Consider the following 20,495-nt stretch of genomic DNA (forward strand, 5'->3'; position numbering starts at 1 on the left):
TCAAGAGTGAAAAGGAGTTTTCTCACTGGGAGTTCTCCATACAGATGAAACCACAGGCTTACTGCCCCCTAAAAAGGTCTTCCATATGGATAAAGTTTTTGGGTGATGGCCTTTCTTAGATTTCTAGTAGTCTATTTCTAAAGAGTTTTATTTCACTGAAATCTCCTAATTCTACAGTTGATCTCCTACCTTAGGGGATCACAAAGGAAGAGGGTATTGTATAATGATGTAAAAGGGACCCAATACCCCTGTTCTCTGCCCCCCCCAAAAAGGTAGGGTATTATAAAATCTAGTAGAGGCAAGAATTTGAGAGTCAGTCATGAAGACCTATGTTCAGATCCCATCTCTAACACCAACTGTATTGACCTAACCATTGACTGATTGATCATTTCAACTCTCTGTCTCATCCATAAAATAAGACTAACAGTACTTCACAGGTTTGGGGGGGGGTAGGCATTGTATATAAAGTATTTTGTAAACCTCAGAGTTCTTTATAAATTTCTGTTGTTATTATTTTTGCTCTTTAGTAATGAGGGTAGTTGGCAAGATTTCATCAGAACCTCCACATGACCCCACATCTCTGTTTTCTCTTTTGTTTGTATCCTTCCTGCTGCTAGTTTGCTTGTACTGCCTTTGTACAATTTGTTGGTAGGTAGTGTTCAAGGGAGAGAATTAGCTGCCCAGGAAAGCCCTGGGGAGAAGTGCCCTTCCTTGCTCAGCTCACTTCAGAAGGAGGAGAGGCCCCGCTAAAGGCATCTGCTCAGTTTGGGGCTCTTTTTCCCATTAAATCCCACAGACTGTACTTGTGTAACTGTCAGTCCAGTTTTCTTCAGATTAGCATCTCTAAATTAATTTTGTGTTCCACAAACTTGCATAAGCATGTTTGTTCAGCAGACCGGATGGGACCCTTCGAATCGGGTACAGAAAACAAGATGACAGGACATGACAACCTCTGAGCTCAAACACTGACTTAATTCATCCACTGCAAGAACCCTCGTTTCATTATTCTCTGTTTCTGGCTTTCCCTTTCAGTAGGATTCACAGGCCCTGCTAAGCTTCTCCAAATAATCAAATGTTGCTGCTATTGAAATATAATATTGATAATTCTCCCTGGAGCTTATGTGGGCTTCTTCTAAATTGGGTAAGGAGGATTACAAAGCAGAAGAGGAGAAAATAAGGGAAATAGAAGCAAGTTTTCATTTAAAATCCGTTGATAGTCTACATCCCCCATTTTGCTAACCATTTTCTCCTCATAGGGTTCTTGGGGTGTCCTCTGCTACTGTCCAAAGATCACATTAGGTCATTGACTCTAATGATCTCTGGGATATTCTCCTGTCTTCCTTAACAATGGCATCTGATTCCCACTTTGTGCCTTCACTCCATGCCCTGCCTTCATCCTCAGGGACTTAGGCATCACATTAATTCTCCCTTTAACACCCAGACTTCACAGTTCACTTATATCCAATTGGACTTCATCATCATTTGAAACTGCTTCTTCCACATTACAAATTTTCAAAATTAAGCAGCATTTTTCATATACAATCCCCTCTCTCCATTCAGAGTCATCATTTTTCATCTGGACTGTCCCAATAGCCCCCAGCTGTTCTTCCTGCCTCAGTCTCTCCCCACTTGAATACATCCTCCAATCAGCTGCCAAAGTGTTTTTCCTAAAGCTAAGACCATGTGCCCCTACTTACTCAGGAAGCTCCAATGGTTTTCTGTCATCTTTGGGATCAAGTACAATGACTCTGATGGCATTTGAAGCCCTTCACAACCCAGCCTCTTCCTACCTTCCTGGTGTCCTTACTCCTGACTCGCTCCCATGTTCTCTACAATCCCATTACATTGGCTTCATTGCAGTTCTTGTCACAATATTCCATCTCCAGACTCCCTTTGTGCTAGCTGTCCTCCATGTTTGAAATACTCTTCATTCTCAACTCTGCCTCTTGGCTTCTTTAAAGATCCAGCTTAAGCCCAGTCTTCTGCAGGAGATCCTGGGCCTTTTCAGTTCCCCAACTGCTAATGCCTTCCCTCTGGCTTTACCTCCCATTTACATGATCTATATATATGATTGTGTGTTGTCTCATTAGAATGCAAGCTTCTTAAACGAAGGGACAGAGTTTTGGGTGGCTTTTTTATTGCCTTTCTTTGTATTCCCAGCATTTCCCCAAGTGCCTGACATGTACTAAGTGCTTAATAAATGTTTGTTGACGGACTGACCTAAGCAATCACCTGGTCCAATCTGAGAAAGAGTCCCAACTTCAGCACACCAGATTAAGATGTCACCTAGCTTCTCCTCTCCAGTAAGAACAAACCCATTGCCAGACAAGGGAACCAGTTTGATTTTCGTAGCTCTAATCATTGAATTGATTCTACCCTTCTCCAGTTGTCAGCCCTCAAAGACTTGAAAGTCTGCTTTCATGACCTCTCTAATTCTTCTCTGCTGTGGCTAAATGTCCAGTTGCTTCACCAGCTTCTCATTTGGCATAAACTCAACGCCATTCGCCATCTTGGATGCCCCCTTTTGGACATCTTTTCAGCTTATTAATATCAAGGTGGACTAGGTGGCTGCTGAAGTCCTTCCTTAATTCTGCAATTCTGTGTTCACAAGTTATATAGTAAGCAGTTCCAAATGGTGATGGGATTTCATATTCCCTTCTCTCAGAAGAAATGTCCTTCCTTGCCAAGGTTAACCCATTCTCTTATCTAGAGTTAATGCATTCTCTTATCCAAGGTTAACCGATTCTCTTATGTCCTCATGTTCTTATTCTCTCCCACATCCTGGAGGCTGTTGCTTCAGTAAGTGTCCCTCCTGTTTCATGTATCATCAAATTCTTACCTTTGCCTCTCCCTACAAATATGCTCAAATCCTCTCCCTACTGAAAAAAAAAAAGTGCATTCTTTCCAAAAGAATGCTAACCTCCCTCAAAGTTCTCTTTCTTCCCTTTGTTACCAAAAGCATGGAGATAGAAAGTAGACTATTGTTTAGTCTAGACTTGTTTATTTCTTACACTCCTCCCACATGAACTTTCCTGAAACAGGCCACTCTTTCCTCCTACCTCTCCAAGCCCCTTACAAAAAAAAAAAAAAATGCCCCACCTTCCTGTGCCTCTTGAATGGTTATTGAAGTCCAATGACCTTATTCTGGCACGCAATGAAGCACCTTTAAGATTTGCCCCCAAACTTATTTTTCTAGGGTTATCTCACTTTGCTTCAGGGATGGTTTCTTGTAGTGAGAACAAGAGATGACAAACTTTTGTGCTTTTTTGGTCAAGGGACCTAAATGAAGGCCTTTAGTGTGTTTGGTGGAGCCGCCATAGAGATCTGAAGGAAAACAGATATGGACAGATTACAGTCTGCATCAGTGGAGGGAGTATTTACCTTCCTTTTCCTTTACTCCAAACAAACTCACTGTTCTCCAAATTTGTCCTGTGGTGTCCTACCTCTTGTCTGTTAATGCAGTTCTCCCTGACCCTTGCCTTTAATGAATTCCCAACACAATATATTGGACTTGACTAGAAAGCTCAAATGGCTCCATCACGAAGGTTTCTGCGAAGCCTGGCAGAAGGGATTGCTCCCACCTCTGAGGTCTCTGGCACCTCCTACCTCTCTGATGGCACTGAATACTTAAAGGTTAAGGGATTAACCTGTTCTTGGTCACACAGGTAATAAGCCTCAGGGGAAGAATTTGAACCCAGGCATCTTTTGGTCTAACACCATTCCTCTTTCCAACAAAGAATTAGTTACACCACTCAAATCCTTTTCCAATACCTCTCCATAAAGTGGAGGTGACTGGCTTCTTGAAGGGTAGGCTGACCAGCCCAGGAGAAGGTCTGATAGGTTGTGCCTCACTAGAAAGCCTTCAATAGGGTCCTCCTCACTGACGGTACGTCTCTTGGCTGAGGGCCAAACTAGCTTAGTTTCCTCAAAGTCAGAATTTATTTTCTTTCCCTTTTTAAGCCTTTCTGTCCTCCAGACATCCTTCTATATATTGAGGATATCACCATCCTTCTAGTCAACCAAGTTTGCACCCTCAGAGTCATCCTCTGCTTTCCTTTTCCTTCATCCCCATATCCAGCAGGTTGCCAAGTTTTGTTGGTTTTGACTTTCCTTTTCTGGGTCTATCTCAATTTTCTCCTTCCCACTCACATGGCTACTGTCGTAGTTCACAACCTTATCACCCCTTACCTAAACCATTAATATCTCCCTCATTGATTTCCCTCCCTTTAGTTTCATCTCACCTTCCATTTGGTTGCTGAAAAAATTCCATAAAGCACAGTTGTGATTATGTCACTCCTTCAATCAAAAGTCCTCCATGGCTCCCTATTACCTCTAGGATAAAATACAAATTCCTCATCTTAGCAATTATACCTCCCTACAATATAACCGCAGTCCACCTCTCCTGCCTTATTTCAGATTACTCCATTTCAGGCTCTTTATATTCTAGCCAAATTGACTCTTCCCTGAATTTGGTGTTCTGTCTCCCATCCCCCTTCCTTTTCTGTAACACACTGCTTCCTCTCCGGATATACATTTGTTGAATTTCATTGAATTAAGATCCTGAGTTTCATTCAAGACTCATCTCAAGGATTCTCTCTTTCTACAAGCATTTTCTTGTGCCCATAGATGTCGGTGCTTTTTCTTTACTCAAATTTCAGTCTCTAGCCTTAATTAATTTGTGTGCAAGGCAGCAAGCTAAGGCCAGTGGTTAGTGTGATGGACTTGGGGGACAGGAAAACTGGAATTTGAATTTTGGTTCAGATGTTTACTAACTGTGAGGCCCTAAGCAAGTCACTTAACCTCTCATAGTCCCAGTTCCCTCATCTATAAAATAGAGGATAAATAACAACACCCACCTGACAGGGTCATTGTGAAGACCCAAAGATATTAGGAGAGTAAGCATTTATTTAGCACCTACTGTGTGCTAGGCACTGTGCTAAGTGCTTTACAAATATTCTTGTATCCTCACAACACCCCTGGGTGCTGTTATTTTTGAAGTCTTCACTTTGTGTCATAGTAAGCTAAGTTCTGGGGTTACATATTAGACATCGAGACAGTCCCTGTCCTCAAGGAGTTTATAGTTGAATTTGGGAAGGGATCTTGAAGGCCAGCCAGTCTGGTCCACACCTGAAAAAGAACCCTCCCTACTGCTTACCAGACAAATGAAGGAGAACACCACTATTTTTGGAGGGGGCTCAGTCTTCCCACAGACAGCTCCCTTCCAGTCTTTGTTTGTTTCTCTCTCCTTTGTTTGTTCATTTGTTCTTTGTTTCTTCCTCTGGGACCAAACAGAATACTCTAATCCCTCTACCACATGATGGCTTTCAAGACTGCCATCTTGTTCTCATTCATGCATTGTGAGTTCTCAAATCCCCTCTGAGAGATGGAGCTCCAGGCTCTTACTACAATACTATCAAGATCATAGAATTGTGGAGTGACATAATTTTTAGAATTTGAAGGGACCTTGGCCACCATCTCGTCCGACCCATCCCCCCCAAAGGATTTCCACTATAACTTTCCTGATCAGTGTTCATCTAGGCAGAGCTGGTATTTGAACTCAGGTTCTCTGATTCCACATGTGGCACTTTATCTGCTCATACTCTGTGCTCTGAGGAAAGGCTTAAAAATCATGCATGCCCTCATGGACTCCATAGTCAGTTATCTGCATTTATGGTCAGAGGACCAGGGTTTGAATCTTCACTCTACTGTTTCTTGTGCCTGAGACTTCAGACAAGTCATTTCTTTTTTCTAACCTTGTTTCCCTCTTTTGTGAAAGATGGATATTGGACTAATGACCTTTAAATCCATTTGCAGCTCTACAAGGACATGAAAGATGCCCATCAGTCCTCCTGTACTCTCAACATCTGGCCAAGCTATTGTCTCTTTCAATTATACATTTTTAAAAAATGAAATCCTTTGAACATTTTCTTCTTTTGAAATACCTCGTTTGTAACAGACCATTGTGTTGCAGACCATTCACACTCACCATGAGCTCCTCCATTTGCCCTTGGGTAGAATCTTGTCTTCTCTACATCTTTTAGCCACTTACATGATGGTAAAGATGTTGTCTACTATAGAATAGCCCTTGAAAAGGCCTGCCTCTTCCCTTCTTACATCCTCCCCCAGATTACCCTCATTGTGTGTGTAGACATTATTATAGAAATTGCATATAGATGAAAATGTAGACAAATGGGTATATAACTATTGATACTCTCTCACTCTCCTGTAGGGGGAAGTGGCAATGGAGTTTGGAGGTTTTCCTATCCCTTTGGTAGTCTCTTCCCCCTGGAGAATTATTCTCTCATCACTCTCAATAATTTCATCTCCTTCTACATGGACCACCTCCATGTAAACCTGCCCTAGTAGCTTTTGCCGTCTTTGGTTCCTTCAGTTTTAATTCCACTTCCTCTATTCAGGCCTCTGACCTCACTGGGATGGAAAGTTCCTCCTACACATTGACAGATTTTGTGCAACCTGCCATCTCAAAGAGTTGCCTGGGGAAGCCATTGAGGAAGAGCAACAGTGCCATACTCAAGATGGCGGCCAGCAGGAGGCTGCCGAAGGAGCTCATAGAAATCTGCAAATGGGGAATGAAAAACTTCTGGAGCATCCAGGTTGATGATGGTAATTTATTGACCTGTCAAGGCCTGTCCTGACAAGCCTCCACATGACAAGAAAACCTTCAAAATGGAAATCAGCTTCTCAGCAAAGTGTCCATTCACATCACCTAAAATCACATTAAAAAAAAAAAAGATTGAACACCTTAGCATTGACAGAAAAGCATAATTAGTGCCAGTAATTAGTACTGAAAACTAGAAGACAGAAACGAAAACTGACCATTTCCCAGTCCGTCCTAGTATTGGTGAAAAGCACTTCCCCTGAGCACCGACTTGAGGCTGACCTAGCTGAAGAATACTGGAAGGACTGAAAAAAATTCTGTAAGAACATTGAAGAGTTTAGTTTTTTGTTTTTTTTTAATGTAGAGGAATGTAACCCATAGACTCAAATCTTACATGATTAATTTTTATTAGTGTAACCACTGGAGACCCAGAGCAGTGTATTTCAAACACCCCACAAAATATGCTTCTGGAAAATTGACAGGTGCCACTACTTGGTTTTAACATGTGGCATTTATCAACTTTCTACAGTTTTCTTAATCAAAAGTGGTCTAGGGGGGCGTCCAGGTAGCACAGCGAGTAAGAGCTCCGGCTCCAGTGTTGGGATGACCTGGAGATCGAATCCCAGGCTCAGACACTTAGCACCACACCCAGAAATAACTGGCTGTGTAACCTTGAGCAAGTTACTTAACCCTGATTGCTTAAAAAAAAAAAAAGTGGTCTAGGGAAAACTCCAAAGTAACGCTTAAAATTTTAAGGTGTTTTTTTTTAATGTTGCCTGGGGCATTGAGGTTAAATGACTTACCCAGGGTCACTTGGCTAATATAGGTCATAGGCAGAGCTTGAACACAAGTCTTCATGATCCTGAGGCCAACTCTATCCACTGCACTACTCTGTCTCTAGTGTTAACAGAAGTTTTTGCATTTATTTATGCCAACTCATATCTGCTTCTCGTACTTGGAGTTTGATCACCAAATTTCTTTGGGATAACTCAACTTACATGGTTCTCACACCCAGCTTTTTTCTGATTCTTTCCTTTTCTTTTCTTTGTTTCACATGATGATAGTGCTCATAATTTTACATAAGATTTTATAAATGAGTTTAGATTCTATAGTATTGCCCTTGGCTGCCATGTTGTTTCACTTAGCAAGTAAGTGAAGTTTGCTGACCAAGAGGGTTTTTAGTTTCTTTTGGTCTAACAGTTAAATGATTGTATAAATTGTTATAATTAGTATTGGTGCCCTTTTCTTCCATCCATTTTCCCATTTTGGGGGTGTTAATAACTTGTTTAATTGGGGCAACTAGATGGTACAATGGATAGGATGCCAGGCCAGGAGTCAGGGAGATTCATCTTTAAATATGGCCTCAGACACTTATTAGCTGTTTGACTCTAGGCAAGTCACTTATCCTTGTTTACCTTAGTTTGTTCATCTAATGAGTTGGGGAAGGAAATGGCAAATCACTCCAGTATCTTTGCCAAGAAAAATGCCAAATGGAGTCATGGAGAGTTAGATACATCTGAAAACAACTGAACAACAAAACTTGTTTAAATTAGTTCAGATTGAAGTTTCTAATCATATCTTTTTTATTTTCATTTTTATTCTCCTGGCTTTAATTTTTATTTCTCCTCAAAAAAGTCAGTGGTCTTAACTCTACATAGACAGTTGCTTCAGAAATTAAAAATTTAAGCAATGTTGTAACCTATCTGTTAAACAATAAACAATTTCAATTTTTGTAATGTTATTCAGTGCAAGGGTCATGCGGTTCTTTTCTTGAAGAAAGTTTTTACAATATGTAAACATGATACTTTATGTAGTCTGTAAATCTTTGACCTCTCACATTTCTTTCTTTTAAATCATACTATCCTACATTTTTCCATCAACCTTTCCAATTTGCACCTTTGCATTAAAGTTATTGAATATCAAAGCACATTGATTTAATTTGGAAGGTCTTATCAAAGCCCTCATAGAATTTCTCTACTTCTTTTACCTCTGAAACAGATGTTGGCATATAAACTACAGTTATTTTCATGGTGGTCTCTTTGCTAATACTTCTCATAAACACGGTAACCTGAGACGAACAGATGTCCCATGAAGCAATGTTTCTTGTTGCCTTTGGATGCACAATGAAATCAAATCTTCCAACTCCTCTATTCTCTCTAAGAAGGACCTTTGTATCATCTTTCTACTTAATTGTAATTTCCTTTTCCTATTTTTGTTATAGTGAGAATGTCAAGACTGAGATAATTTAATTCCTTCAGTTAACCTGTCTGCTCATTGGTCACTGGTCAAGGATCTCAAATTTAGAAAATCAACATCTAAGTTGCTGTTGTAGAAGAGGTTTAAGGACTATGTAATTATTTTCATGCTCTGATTTATTCCCTACCACTCTCTCATCATCACTGCAGAACAGGGTGTTACACAAGAACAAGGGCCATTTTGGACTTTTCTTTGTTTCGTGGATTGGTATGGCTAAAGAATTGGTCACCAAATGGCTGGCAAGATTCTCTGTACTTAACCCAAACCCACACCACTCAAACTGGCATTTACAATGTGGGAAAACTTGCCAGAATTTGTATTCAGTTAGAATAGTCTTTGAGAACCCGTGGCCATCTCTATCACCTTCAGGACAAGGCATCTGATTTGGATGCAGCCTACAAATCATGCCATTGCTTTACACTTCTTCCTTTCTCATGGCTAAGAAAAAAGAGAACGAGAGAAATAGGAGAAGGGTGAGATGAGTAAAAAGGGATAGCTCTGTGTATTTACTCGAGATGAAAAGCAAAAGGGAAACTGGGGATAGAATGAGGCTTTGATAGAAAGTTAATAGTAGGGGAGAGAGAGAACCTATCTCATTAGCCAGTTACGTGAGTATCTAAACTAGGGGTTCTCAACCTGGGGACCATGTTTCCAGGGGGTCTGTCAACTTGGATGGGGAAAAAAAATCACATTATTTTCAATAACTTCTAGCATTTCCTTCAGTTAAAAAATAAAGTTATCCTGAGGTTTTGCCGGACTGCCAATGGGGTGGGGGTCCATGACCCAAAATCTGTGAAAAGCCCCTGATCTAGAATGTGCCTGGCAGAAATGCTGTCTTTGGACTTTCAGAATCTATATTCAAAGTCCTATCTGGGTGACCTTGGGAAAGTCATTTAATTTTCTGGGCCAGAGTCTTTTCATCTCTAAAATGACAGCTTTGAACTGGATGACCCTTCTGGTTCTGAACCAATGACCCCTTTGAAAGATCAAAAGAGAAGAAGAAAGTTTCTCTGATGAGAAACAGTGGCCAGCTAATTGCTCTGGTTCTCTTAGACAGTTAGGGTTAAGAATATGAAGAAAAATTACCAAGTTGGTTTTGAAAGACTCGTTTGCCTAAAACTCCTCCCCTCCCCCAAAAGCCACAAAACTTGCCTGAGACAGAGTGAAAAAGGAAGATCATAGATCACAGATTCAGAGTTACAAGAAAACTTAAGAGTTCACGGGATCCAGCCTTTTGGTTTTATTTTTGTCTAATTTTTTAAAAAATATTTTGAACTTTAACAGATATTGAAAAGACTGTGAGCATTTCATCAAGCCTTTCAATTCACAGATGGGAAGACCAGGGCCCAGTTGAATGCCTTTTCTTACTATTAACCTGGAAAACCATCAGTCAGATTTTCCCCATGGAATCTCATTCCCCAACTAAGGCAGCTTAGGTCTGGCTGGACTTCCTGTCTGTCCCATCGCCTCATTAACATTCACCCATACTGACTCAGGGTAGCAGCCACAGAGCCAAGGTGCAGTGTGGAAAGAACAGTGAATGTCTGGCTGGAGGCCCTCTGACATAGTGTCCTTAGGATTTCATAAAGCCCCTGCCACAAGCCCTTCAGATGCCCGAATGAAAAGGCCCATTTGGCCCTCTATCATCCAGAAGAGTGGGTGACTGAATTTTCTCTCTCCTTCAGTCACCCAGGGGGACAGGCTGCATCTTCTGCTGTCATCATTCTTACCTCCTACCTCATTTGTCCTCTGTACCCACATCATTCTTCTTTGTCCCTTTTTTCTCCCCTTTTCCTACCCATGGGAAAGGAGGAGGTGGATCTGGGAAAGCAATCTTCCAGTCCCTAGCATTGGCAGCCAGCATAAGGCTGCTTTAATTGTGCCCTGGAAATGTGGATTTAGCTGGAGTTCAGAGCAACAGGGAGTGATTTTATTTAACATGGGCAATTTCGGAGAAACACCCTCACAATGCTTGAAGACATGCAAGCCTGACCTTTGAAGAGCCACTAAAACAATTCTTTCTTGTGGTGTTTAATTTCCACTCCCTCCTAATTTATTCCACACACAAGCTCTCTCCATTAAAATACCATGGTGGGGTTTGGCTGCATTTGGAGAGTTGTGGCCGAATATCGGAGGAGGGGCTCATTGGGTCTCATGGGGGAGGGGGACAGACACAAAACTGGCTATGTCATAATACCTGGTTGGAGCCCTGACTTCAAAAACCTTTAGAGAAGGCCAAGAACTCTATTGCTACTCTGCCCTCCACCCCCATTTTTTTCTTCCCTCTCCTGAACATAGAATCAGTAAATCAAAGAATCGTAGGGCCGAAAGAGATCTCAAGAAATCATCTGATCCATACTCAGCCTTCAGGCAACAAATATGGAAAACAGTGATTCTGTACTTCTTGGGAGTTTGAACCCCAATCACTGTTTATTTTGTTTGGTTACCCAACAATTTTTCAATTAAAGAAAACCAAAATTAATTTTGTTGTGAAAACTGCACTATGCCCCTTTGAGATAAATGTCTATCCCCAGGGTATCACAGAATCCAACTGGCCTTAACCATGGCTCATGAGAAATGTAACAAGATAGGAAAAGCATCCTGGAAAACTCAAAATGAAGGACTGGATTTGAAAGTAGCCTCAGTGACATGGCCCCTTATTCAGTTCAAGTCAGCAAAAACTTTCTAATGATTCTTGCTAGACAGTGAGCTTTCTAAAATACTATGGATTCTCTCTCTCTCTAGAGGTCTTCAAGAGAAATTATATAGATGCTTTGGGGATATAATGTATAAGGGGGAATTCTTGTTCAGGCACAGGTTGGACTAATTTTTCAAATTCTCAGATACTGGGAAATATTTATTGAATGCCTTTTATGGGCTAAGTAGGATAAATGGCTAGGATGAAATTCATATCTTCAAGCTACTTGGAGCCTAGTTTGAAGGAAGAATGAAGGAAACAAGCTTAATAAATGTTGATTGACTGATTAAGGCACTGTAGTAAGTGAATCTCAAATATCTCGTTTAATCCTCACCACAGTCATGAGAAGTAGATATTAATTATCCCCATAATATTAGGGGAATTGAGGAAGTTTGAGTCAGAGAGGTTCAATGACTTGCCTAGGGGTAACACAGTTATTAAGTGTCTGAAGCCAGTTTTGAACTCAGGTCTTACTGCTTCTTGAGACAGCTAGGTGGCCCAGTGAATAGAGAGCTGGGCCTGGAGTAGAGAAGATCTGAGTTCAGGAGCAGACGGACTTCATATTTACCTGGAGAGGGTTATACAAACTGATGCTGAGTGAGAAGAGCAGAACCAGGAGAAATTTGTACACAATTACAGACACAACATATTTGATGACCAGCTTTGATAGACTAGACTCTTCTTAGCAATGCAGGGTTATAAGACAACTTCAAAAGACTCATGATGGAAGGTGATGTCTACATTAAGAGAGAACTAGAAAGAACAGAGTTTGAATGCAGACTGAAGCAAACCACCTGCTCTCTTTCTTTTTCTTGTTTGGTTTTGTTTCCTCTTTCCCATTGTTCATTCCATCGGTTACAATCCTTCTTTACAATCTGATTGATGTCTAATGTGAAAGTATTTGCAGATCCTATACTTGATTGCATGCCACTATGGGGGGGGAGGAAGAGGAGAGGGAGGGGGGAAAATTTGAAATTTAAGGGATTGTGGAACTGAGTCTTGTAAACTAAAAGTAAACAAATTAATAAAGACAAAAAAAATGTTTTTTAAAGATCTGAGTTAAAATTTGACCTTAGATACTAGCAATGTGACCCTGGGCAAGTCACTTAACCTCTATTTGCCTTAATCCTCCAGAGAAGATGACAAATCACTCCAGTACCTTTGCCAAGAAAACCCCATGAGGGGGTCATGAAGAGTTGGACACGACTGATCCACTCAACAACGACAGCAGCTTCTGACTCTAGGCCTCGTGCTCTGTTCTCTCTATCCACTGAGCTACCTAACGGCCTACCTAAAGAGATAAAGCAATCACACTTATTGATCATTCCAATGGATTGACTTGTCTGTATAATCCCAGATCCAATCACAGTATGTCACCCACAATAGGTAAATAATAAATACTTGTAGTTTCATTCCCATTCACCCCACCATCTTGTGCTGCTTCTGTCCATGTTCCCACTTCCATGGGTTTGAACCTACATAGTAGAAGATATTTCTTGATTTCTTTTGACATCATGAGGATACCAGCGGAGCCTGTGGGTTCTCTCTCAGTTCTTTCTGACTCTCACTAGAGGATCAGCCTGTATTTTTTTGGGTTACCAATTTCTTTGATAACATCTTAAACATGATCTGTTCATGCCCACCATGTTGCCCTTTGAACAATCCTTTGTTTCAGCCTCATCCCTGTCAGTATTTATCTATTCCCAGGGATCTCAGTGATCTGGAGATTCCCCCTAGTCAAGCATATCACAATCCATCTATGCCCACCTTACTTGGGTAGTTCTTGTCCATGGCCTCCTGTACATTCACAAAAGGGGATCTACTTAGAATTCTAAAGCACCTCCTTCAATGTTGGGATTATTAAAAAGATGGGCCTTTGCTTGGTGGAGAAGTTGGGGGCCCTTTAAAGAAATTTGCAATTTCCCAAAGGCAATCCAGCCTCTCCTGCTTCTGCTCTGCAATCTTGCATACAAATCACTGGAATAGAAACAGGAACAGCACTATGAGAACATTTCCTAAAGATTAGCTGAAAATGTGTCTTATCACATAGGAGGCATCTAGTCAATGTTCATTAATCAGCCCACGGTACCAAGCAGCCTGAATTGAACCCCTATGCAGTGTTGAGCTCAGTGCTTGGCAGTGTGGGAAAATATAAGGAAGTGGAAAGCAGGGTGGTACTTGAAATAACAAGTATATACATATATATAATATATATAATTAATATATGTACATATACATACAGATATATCTTACTGCATAAAGACTTGAGTTCAAATCCTACCTCATGATGGTTAGGACTTGTATGACTGGGCATATTACAATGTCTGGGCCTCCCTTTCCTCACGTGTAAAATAAGGGAATTGGGTTGAATGACTCTGAAATCTTTTCAAATTCTAGATATATGATCCTTTAACACTATCCTGCTCTCACAGAGTTCTAGATCTTAAATCTAAAAATGTTTGTTATAGAATAGGGAATTACTACTATAGAACAGTAGTTTGACTCTTGTCAGCTTATCCCAGATAATTCTTCTTCCGCTCAAGACATTTCAGACTGGGGACTAGCTACTAGGCTCTCTTACCTTAGAGCTACCATGATGGACAATTAAGACTGCAAAGATGTGGGTTGTAGCTTTCCCTTCCCCTGAAGATCTGAGGCAGGGATGGGCCTTTACTTATGGTTTGCCATCTATAGATTCTCTCCTTGTCAGTCAACAAGCATTTATTAAGCACCTAAAATCTTTGGGGGCCATCTGGACCCAGACGGCTGTGGAGGAGGAAGTGAGGCTGGTGACTTTGTACAGTCCTTCTTCACTTAAATCCAATTCACTCGAAAGTCATGGCATCACATTCCTGATATCATGGTCCTCTTGGAGAACAAAGAACAAACAGTAACAACAAAAAGTACTTGCAGTAGTAGTGATGGTGATGGTGGTATATAGTAATACTAATAGTAGTACAGTAGTCATGGTTTAGTAGTAGGAGTAGTGGCTAGCATTTATATAGCACTTGAAAGATTTCAAACCACATCACCAATATTAAGCTCATTTCATCTTCAGAATAGTCCTGGGAGTTAGGTGCTATAAACATCCTCATTTTATGGATGAAGACTCTCCATGCCAAGCCCTGTACTGGCCCCCTGGGGACACAAAGAAAGGCAAAAACACTCCCTGCCTTCGAGGAGCTCACATTCTAATCAGAAAGGCAATATGCAAACAGTTCTGTTGGCCCATGACTTACATGGCGGAGCTGTGAGGTAATTCTCCAGGAGACACCAGCAAAGTGCTTAGGGGAGTGGGTAAGACCCAGAAAAGCCAGTGTCTCTGGAACGTCCTTAACACAGCAACAACAGCATTCTCTTATTATAGCTGGGACTTTGCTTCCTCTGAGATGTCTGACACACATCCCTATGGTCTGCCATCTTTGTTCGCTATTTTTTAATCCAGACCAGCCTGCATTTTCAGGTCCCTTCACCAAAAAATAAACCCCTTTGGCCATGCCCTCCCCACTAATGGGCCAAGGACAACAGGCCTGATGCTGAGTGATTCTTGTAGCCTCTGGCAGCCCCCTCCCTTGTGCCTTGCATCATCCGCTCTAGGCAATTCACAGACTGTCATCAGCTCTGACCTTTGCCAGTCACCTGTCCCTGGCTGGACAAGACAGCGTCACTCCCAGATCTCCACTGGGCTGCCTGAAACCGCCAGTAGACTTGTTGCCATGACTACCCTCATGCTCAGGGATGCCAAGAATGTTGTATGGGGCCCAAAGGTATCTGTGTGTAACCTGAGCAGGCCCCTTATCTCACCAAAGTGGAGCTCAGACAAGAGTTTTACAAAGGAGTGTGGGTGCCCATATGCTATGTGCCTCCCCTCCCCCCTGAAGTCCTATCGACAGACACTGCTCAGGTTCTCCCGACTTCCATGTTTACTTTATAGGTAAATACAAACTGCAGCATCAGAACACAGGGCAGGATGTGCACTCCTCAAAGGACTCTGGGCATTCCTCATGGCCCCCAGCTTCTAGTGCTTTCTTCCTTCTCAAACCACCTGGTTACCTTTTCTGTGTGGATGCTGTATCCCCCAGGTAAATGCAGGCTCCTGATGGCTGGGCTTGCTTCCTTTCTTGTCTTTCTATCTCCATCAGTTAGCCCAGAGAAAGGTTCTGATAGGAGCTGAATGGTTTAATTAGAGGCCCAGCTCTGCCTCTTGGGCTCTATGAGGGCTTTATATAACCTTAGACATTTTTCTGGCCTCAGTTTCTTCATTTGTGAAATGAAGAGGTTGCGTTAGATGATCTCCAGCTCTGAATTATGAAACAGTGAATCATAGGAGATGATTGATTCTAGAAGGCTCATTAAATTGAATTGACTTAACGTTCCTCAGTAAGGTGGCACGATCTTTTTTTTTTGGGGGGGGAGGTATCTGTGCTTCCTTTCATTTTAAGAAGTTGGAAGATTTGTGAAACATGATGAAGATGACTGCTGAGACGCTCCTTCTGGATCTGTTAGTCTCTGGGTCTCTAAGCAGCTTAGAGGGAACCCTGATTGTAAGGTTGAACTTGTATTTTTGCCCTTTTTTTAAAGGGGAGCAGAGTGAAGCCCAAGGCAGCCATTTTCCTATTGCATCCAGGCTGTTTCTGAAGTGGACTGGAAAATCTTCATTAACCCTGAAACCTGAAATCAATACAGCATAGAGACAGTAGCCTTGAGGCTCCAGTGAAGGGATTAAAATAACTCAGGAGTAGGGTCTTCTTAAAGGGATAGGGAGAGCGAACCAAGACCAGGCAATGCTGCTATTGTCCCAAGGCTGTCATCTCTGTATTTAGTAACCAAGGCAGTCCAGGAAGAAAAGAGGCCCTTCTCCCTAGTAAGCATTTTGGAGAGGATAGAAGAGGCTGGAGGGGTGACTTGAAAAGGGGGCTGTGATCTTGAGCTGTATGGAGAGAATCATGACTTCTGAGGATAAGGAAGTCACAGATAATCCCCCAGTACTCTGCCCAGGTCAGACTGCATTTGAAGTATCACGTTCAGTTCTGGGAGTAAGATTTTAGGAAAGGCATGGGTAACCTGGGCAATCTGATTGATGTAGGATCAGATTGAGAGCTGGAAGGGGCCACAGAAGCTACTGAGACTGACTCTGACTCTTTCATTTTACAGATGAGGAAACTGAGGCAAACAGGTTAAGTGATTTGCCAGGGCTCACACAAGTAGTAAGTGTCGGGGGCCAAATTTGAATACAGGTCCTATGGCTATCCATTATGCCATATTGTAGCAGCAAGCACCCTAGAATACCCAGGGTGGCTGCCAACACAGGTTCTTAGATCTGATTTTCTAAAGGAAAGCAACTCAAAATGGGTTAACAATCTTGCTTTAATCAGACATATGTCATTTACCTAGTTCAGGGGGAAAAGATCAGCACCCTGAACTTCAGAGAATACAGAGGTTACAAGCAGACAACAAACACAGAGAAACATCAGCAGACAGGCTTCCAGCTGCCTGACCGTTACATTCATACCTAGTCAGTTACCAGAGAGGGAAGCACCAACATCTGGGTTTTCAAAGCCGGGGGGCTCAATGGCTGCCCAGAGTCTCAACTGGTCAAATCACGTAACTCTTCTCAAAGTGAGCCCCAAAGCAAAACCTCACATCAGGGCATATATATATAGCCTTTTTCTGGGTCAAAGAATATCACAACCCTCTTGACCCACTGCCCAATCACACAGCATCAAGGTGTGGGCATTCCTGAAAAACAAGCCTCCCGCCACAGGCTCCAGGTGAGCACATTCAGCCTATTAGGGGGCAGAGTATATTTTCAAATCAAGGAAGATTCTCAGAGTCATTTAAGGGAAGATCTTAAATTCCCATGCCTGTAACACATCTTGACAAAAGGAAGACAACCAAGGATGACACGGGGATGTTTAATCAATTAGTCACTCAACCAGCAAACGTTTATTAAGCACCAAGAATGTGCCAAGAAGCAATGTGGCATAGTAAGTATAGAGAGTTGGTCTGGGTACTTGGAAAGCCTGGGTTCAAGTCCCACTTGTGTCCCATACTGACTATGTGACCCAAGTCCCATCAAGCCACATTTTTCCAGACTTTGTAAGTTGGAGTTAAGGTACCATCTCGTACTGGTAGAATTTCCTCATCCAGGAGTTCTGTATATGAGTAAAATTACAGGGCCAATCTCTCTCTCTCTCTCTCTCTCTCTCTCTCTCTTTCTCTCTCTCTCTCTCTCTCTCTCTCTCTCTCTCTCACTCTCTCTCTCTCTCTCTCTCTCTCTCTCTCTCTCTCTCTCTCTCTGTCTCTCTCTCTCTTCCCTCCCCCCTTTCTTTTCTTCCCCTCTGTCTCCCCTTCCCCTTCCATCTCCTCTCCCTTCCCCTCTCCTTCCATCTCAGCAGACAGGCCAAACCACATTAAGGGTAGCCAATAAGCCTCACACCTGCTGACGAGTTAGGGGATGTCTACCCTAAGCATGTGAAGACTTCCTCAGCCAGAATGGGCCAATGAGAACAATTTGTTCAAACACCTGAAGGCGGCTGAAGCGTGAGCTTGGTCAAACACTGAAGATGCCAAGGTCATCTCTACATCCTAGGCCATTGCCAGGATTGCTAATGAATAAGGTCACCAAGCTGAGCGAATGTAGAAAGAGGAGGGCTCAGAATGGAGCTTTATTTAGGCATGTGAAGAGAAGACATAGTGGGATGTCCTGGTGACCAGGTGATCTCAAGAAGGAAGAAAATGGCAGCTGGTCAGGGCTTTATTTGTTGGGCCCTAGAGGACAGGAGCAGGAGCAGAGACAGATTTAAGTAAAACTCTCCTAACAATTACCCTCTCCAAAAGTGGGATGAGCTGCCTGGAGAGGTTGTGGAGAACAAGCCCAGGGGCCTGGATATGTTGTAGATGGGATTTCTGTTCAGGTGTAGCTGGAATAGCTGACTTCTGAGCCCCCTCCCCATTCTGACAATCACTTTGTAGCCTTTTTTTGTGGCATCTAACTGTATATGCCTATCATTTGTCTCACGAGCATCGTAAGCTCTTGCCCTCTGAGAGCAGACATAATTTTCAGTTTTGTCATATCCCCAGTGCTGAGCACAGTGTTTGGCCAATAGTAGGTGCTTAATAAATGCTTGTTTATTGATTGATTAAAAACTTTGACCCCTGTTAAAATGAAAATAAGCCTTGAAAGAGAAATACTTTAAGCCAGAGGTGTCAAAAATGTAGTATATTCCAGAGTTGGCTAACTAGATTAAAATGTAAATGGGAAATATTTAACAAAATAGAGAAAAATGCAAGAGAACATAGATAATGTTTAACATGTGGTTTTCTAAGTCATTACGTGGTTTCTGGGATCCTTACTTACTCATTAATGGCCCGTATTTCTATTTGAGTTTATTGTTCAGTTGTTTTCACTTGGGTCCCACTCATGACCCCATTTGAGGCTTTCTTGACAAAGATAGTATAGTGGTTCGCCATTTCCTTCTCCAGCTCATTTTACAGATGGAGGAAACTGAGGCAAATGGGGTTAAGTGACTTGCCCAGGGTCACAGAGCTATTGCCTGAGGTCAGATTTGAACTCTTATCTTTCTCACTAGTTCCCTTGCTCTATGCACCATGGCACCACCTACCTGCCCCATTTCAGTTTGCCACCACTGCCTTAAGCCATCCCCAGCTCACTGGCCTCCTGTGGCTCCCTATTACCTCCCAAGATAAAATGTAAAATCCTCTGTTTGACTTTTAAAGCCCTTGACAACCTGACCCTTTTCCCCCTTTCTAGTCTAATTATGGTTTACTCCGTTACAGGAATTTACCTTCAGTGACACTGGCCTTCTTGCTTCAGCTCTCACCCAGTGCTCCACCTCTTACCTTTTCATTGGCTGCCCCCATACCTGGAATGCTTTTTTTCCTCATCTCCATCTCCCAGCTTCCTCACATGAGAATGTGAGCTCTTCGTGGGCAGAGAGTATGTTCTTACCTTTCAGTGTATCATCAGTGTTTACCTGACACAGAGCAGCCATTTAAATGCTCAATGACTTGAAAAAAGGAGTGAGAGAAGGGAAGGCAAGAAGGCTTCCTAGCAGAAAGGAAGGCTGGAAAGTCGAGGCACAGACACATTCCTACTACTTAACAGTTTTCCCCCTATTCTATAGCCGGAGAGGCAGAATATTCTTGCTTTTTGGTTATAAGAGCTGTGGGGTTGATGTTGGACCAGCATAGAGAACAGAGCAAGATCCATTAGATCCAGCTGAATTAGCCCCAGGCACAGTCACAATGAGGTCTCCTGTGGAACAGGGAGTGTCATTGGGAACAGGTTGTTCTATAGGCAAGGTTCCATGTTTTTGCCTTCCCATGGGGAAATTTTTGCTGCTTAGAAGAAACCAGATTGGTCCCGATTTAGCAATAATTCCTCAGAGTGCTGGGAATAGCCTGGGGACAGGGACAATGTCTTTTGTATGTTCTCTTCTATTGTATGGGTTCTGGCAACTTGTGTGTACTCAAAAAGCGTGAATTCTGTAAGGGTAGAAAAGAAGAGGTGGGGGGAGCCCTGGGCATTGAACTCCTGACAGGCAGTCCCGCATACCTCCTACAAGTAGTTCTATGTGGTAAGGGACCTCTCTGGAGAAGGACCCCTTCCCAGTGAGGTCTAATCCCTGCCACACTCTCCAGACTGGTGGTTGACTGGAACAATGGTCTGCAGGTTTGGCTGGCCATAAGGGTCCCAGAAGCATTGGTGAAATTGGCCCGTACTTGTGAAAACAAATAGCCGTGAGTTATATAACAACAGCTTACCTTTTTTTTTAGTTTTAAGATTTACAAAGCTCTTCTTCCCAAGGAGACCAGTGACAAGTATTACTATACCTATTTTGCAGATGAAAAAATTGAGGCTTAGAGAGTCAATTTTTATGTCTGATTCAGGATTTAAAT

At 42.3% G+C, this 20,495-nt stretch overlaps 1 long non-coding RNA gene and 1 pseudogene across 1 annotated transcript in view; both read left to right on the forward strand.

Annotated features, from left to right (window-relative positions):
- LOC138161434 (uncharacterized) overlaps window positions 1-20,495 on the forward strand; it is a 134,284-nt gene that overhangs the window by 91,076 nt on the left and 22,713 nt on the right. The gene's annotated exons all lie outside the window — the stretch shown is intronic.
- LOC138161419 (ubiquitin-conjugating enzyme E2 L3 pseudogene) lies at window positions 6,488-7,000 on the forward strand (annotated as a pseudogene).

Source organism: Petaurus breviceps, unplaced genomic scaffold (assembly GCF_028583685.1).
Source record: "Petaurus breviceps papuanus isolate PSGF00001 unplaced genomic scaffold, PetGlider_PUasm1.0 185, whole genome shotgun sequence".
Classification (NCBI taxonomy): domain Eukaryota; kingdom Metazoa; phylum Chordata; class Mammalia; order Diprotodontia; family Petauridae; genus Petaurus; species Petaurus breviceps.